This window comes from Tupaia chinensis, unplaced genomic scaffold (genome assembly GCF_000334495.1).
Source record: "Tupaia chinensis unplaced genomic scaffold, TupChi_1.0 Scaffold145881_1, whole genome shotgun sequence".
NCBI lineage: Eukaryota > Metazoa > Chordata > Mammalia > Scandentia > Tupaiidae > Tupaia > Tupaia belangeri.
The window spans coordinates 1,251-5,468 of NW_006205738.1; the positions used below are offsets into that span (position 1 = coordinate 1,251).

The window sequence follows — 4,218 nt, forward strand, 5'->3', positions numbered from 1 at the left end:
GACTTTTGAAAAACCTACAGAGCAATTTTGTGTACATTAGTAGATGAACTTTTAAGATTTTTACATCCTGTAAGTCTTTGTACTTAAAAAGAAAAAGGCAGCAGATGGCCTAGCAGTTATGTCATTGGACTGACCACAGTCCAAGTATCAGGCACAGTGTCTTAAAACTCACAGTGTTTATATGTGCATACATGCCCAAGATCTCAGAAGGAGAAAAGAGGAGAAAGGACTGTGGTGTGACCATCTCCCCTAAGGAGAGATTTCTTACTTTCCCTCTCACTGTCTCAGTCTCTCTCTGACATGCATATGTGTACTAAGGGAAAAACTCCTACATACACACACACACACACACACACACACACACACAAATTTTAATTCATAAACAAAACATAAGGATTTGTTACTCATACAAGAGTACTGCATTACATTTTATTTACATTTTAAAAATTAGTTTAAACTAAAAGTGTCAAGTAGTCTAATTTTCCTATTTTATATAATGTAAAATGGGCTCTTATGGGTCACTGGGAAGCACTGTGGTTAAGGTAGTAGATCCCACACATGGCTGCGTATGTGGTTCAAGTCCCAGATCCAGTGACATGAAAACCATGCCAGGCACATGAGTTAGTGAGTGAATGTGTGTGTACACCCAAAATCACAGGAGAGAGGAGGAAAAAGGATTTCAGAATTGGCCATCCCCCAAGGTTGGGGGGATGGAGGGAATTCTTTCTGGTGAGTGTGTGTGTCCTACAGCAAAAATACCTTCAAAAAAACAGAAGAAATAAAAGCTCTTATAAATTTTCTGCAGAATTTATCATCTTAATAAGACATTGCTGTTATTAAGTGGAAAACTCTTTGAAACCACATAAGTCACAAAATTTGTTGAGAGATAGAACAGATATTGCAAGCCATGTTTGTGTTAACCTCAATGTCACACACACAAAAAATTGAAAGGTCAGAATGTCTAGCATCTACAATAACCAGACTCTGAGAAAGACACATCTCAAATCTAGTTTCTTCTCATTTTTCTTATAAGGCAGAAATACCATGGCAAACCCTTCCTGAACTACTAGGAAAACCTATCAAGATAGAGTGTGCATCCGCTTTTTTCTAGTTGTCAAATTTGGTGACAGATCAAGTTTAAGTGAATTCAGAAACAGGAAACAATGACAACAAATTGAAAGAATGGATTCTATTTAGAGAGCACTATAGACAGAGACTCAGGAAGACAGGTTATAACTTCACACCAGGCCACACTCTAAGCTTGGAGTAAGTAACACTGTTAGGGCTTTGCCTATCCGAATCAAACTCCCTATCCTTTCTAAAGGTTGGTCCAAACCTCTGAGCAGCATCCAGTACTTCAGGAGAAGGTAGAATTATCCAAATTTTGTCCACTCTAGGAAGAAAGATCAATAATTACTTTAAGTAAACTCAATTTTTTTTTTCCTTTCCCAGGCTCTCCTGCCACTGCTCTGATGTTCTAATACAGTATTCAGGCCACAGGGATACTCTTTCAGGTGAGATTCCTATCTGTATAGTATAATTTTATAACTTCCCAATACTTACTTTATTCCAAATGAAATGCTACCATTCATCAGTACTTCAAACTACCTAACAGAAATTACTGTCCCTGGATTCTGAATTTGAACTCATATAAGATTCTTTAGTTCCCCGTTATGTTTTTGCCATAGGGACACTGCGCTTGCTAGAGAGTGGCAGAAAGGAGGGAGGGGGATGAGAAAACACCCAGCAAGGATGAGGGCCACACCACAATCCTTTCTCTTCCATTCCCCTCCTGGAATTTTGGACACAAAGGCACATGCACCTAGTGTGATTTTCAAACTGCCAGATCTTGGACTGAAGGAAAGGCTGCTGCTTTCTTCAGCCAAGTGGGAGTTCAAAACCTTAACCACTACACCACCTGATGGCCCCTAAAAGTTTTTAAAGTTACCCAGGAGTGAGCCAGCCAGTGGCATTGAGGAAAGGCTGCTAGATCCACATGCAACTTTGTAGTTTGATTCCCAGATTCAGTGGCTTGAAAATTACATCCAGACTATGTTCACATGTGCCCAAAATCCCAAGAGGAAAATGGAGAAGAAGGGATTTTGGCATGCCCACCCCCGTGGGGGGTGATTTCTCCTTTCTCCCAACCTACTCTGCCCATCTCTGTATCTCTCAGGCAAGTACTTGTGCCCCATAGCAAAAATCTTAAAAGAAAAATGTAACTTACCCAGGAGTGCTAGGCAGGCCAAAGAAATGCTGGAGGCAACCAGAGGTTTCATTCACTTTAAGACACCAAGACACCCCACAAATACAGTTGCCATAGGAACACTCTGTCTACAGAGACTCCACAGTTATTTCACTGGGAAATGGGGGGAGGGTAGTATTTCACTAGAACAGGCTAGTATTACAGATGGGTATAATTAATGAGATACAGAGTAGCATCCATGCTATGAAGTGCTAGGTGTTCAGATCTAACACCTGGGCGCAGGTTCTTATCTGATGGTCACAAAGAATGATAAATGTGGACAAAAGGAGAGGATAATAATTAAAGTTTACTAGAAAAGAGTCAAAGCTTCCAGCTAAGCAAATGGGTATACTCAGGGTGTCAGAATGGACCCTGACAAGAAAATTTTTTTAAAAATGTGAAGAATAGACATGGAGAAAAAAATACTTTTTAAAAAGTGATGCCAGCACAAGAGTTTTGTGCCACCAGGAGTCTTAATCTAATCATTGTCCTTGTGTTAGACTCTGTGCTCAGGACTATGGTCAGTTTGTCTACTTCTAGCCAGTCAGCAAGGGCTCATAAATTTTTTGAAATATGAAAGAGTTTATTGTTTATGGTCCTTTCCTCTACTGCTCTCCAGACCAAGAGACACTGCACTTTTCAGTTGGAATGTAGCAGTGATACGGATAATGCTACTTTCAGCTGTCATTATCTTAAGCAGGCTGCAAGCAGCTTTCTGGCCAAGCAAGAAGCAAGAGCTAATAACTGATTTCTGCTGAGAGTTGTGAATGTATTTTTTATTAAAGGCTTCACTGTACTGACTCTATTTGTCTCCTACCCTCCATTCTGTGGACTCCTCACCCTATCTACCTAACCAGAGAGCTTACTCCTCTCTCATCAGGATCCCGTAGCAGAGCTGGAAGCTGAACTCCTGGTTCTCTGACCCCCTGGCTCCTCAACCTGAAGCAGGAGAACCTCCATTGCGAATTCTATATTGGAAACTTGCTTAGAACTTTTTTGTGTAAACAAGAGTGATTAACATTTCTGCAGTCTTTACTAAATAACCTGAAACCCCCAACCTTGAGAACTTCCTTAGTGATAAGCTCCTTGCCCCAAGCCATGAAGACCATTAAGATCCCAATGTGTTTAGGCAAGGAACTGGAAAGTGCCCTTAGTAATAATTAACCTGCTTGATCAGGCTTCTGTGACTGCTTTCCATTGGATTCCCCTCTCCCTTTCTTACTCGCTGCCCCCTCAATGATTACCTTTCCCACCACATCAACTTAAATGTGCTTTTTGTTTTAACCAGCACCCTTCTTCCTACACTCGGGGCTGCGGGGTCTTTGAGAGACATGAGAGCTCCCCAGTCGCTGGTAATAAAGACTCCTGTAACTTGGCTATGACTGGGTGTCCTCTCCTTTCTCACTGATCAAAATATAACAAACCGACCAACACCCCCACACTCACCCAGCTTGGACTGGGTCACCCCATTCCGGAGCTTCTGGAGTCACCTTTGTACACCTGAATGCACACACACACCCACCTTCTGACAAAGCAGCTACTGAAAGCAAAGCCCAGGTCGCCTCTTTCCTCACCCCGGACCTGCACACCCGGACGCTCCTGTCGCTCTCCCCGCCCAGCCCGGACCAGGGGCTGCACCTTCCAGCGCTCCTCCTCCTCCACCCCGCCTCCCCCCACGTTTCTGCTCCCGCCAACGAACTCAAAACCCGCAACCTTCCTCCTTCACACTCAGACTCACCGTCATGGACATTGTGTCCGGAAGAGCACAGTCAGCACAGCGGCAGGTTCTCCCCAGCGACCACGAAGAAGGAACTGAGCGCCACAGGCGGAGAGAATCTGAAAAAGCCGCCCTCCGTGGCCTGTGCTGATGACGTCATCAGAGCAGAGACTACATTTCCCACAAGGCTCTGCGATCCTGGATTAGGCAACAATGTGAAAGTTACTGTGCTTTCACAGAGGAGAGTCCTGTTACC

The 4,218-nt window shown here is 43.3% G+C and overlaps 1 long non-coding RNA gene across 1 annotated transcript in view; it reads right to left on the reverse strand.

Annotated features, from left to right (window-relative positions):
• The window catches only part of LOC106733906 (uncharacterized), a 5,309-nt gene extending 1,222 nt beyond the window's left edge, over positions 1-4,087 (reverse strand). The window contains exons 1-2 of the long non-coding RNA XR_001369747.2: positions 3,984-4,087; positions 1,337-1,393 (exon numbers count right to left, since the gene is read on the reverse strand). This is a non-coding gene — a long non-coding RNA (uncharacterized LOC106733906). The remainder of the gene's footprint in view (positions 1-1,336; positions 1,394-3,983) is intronic.
• Positions 4,088-4,218: the final 131 nt, after the last annotated feature.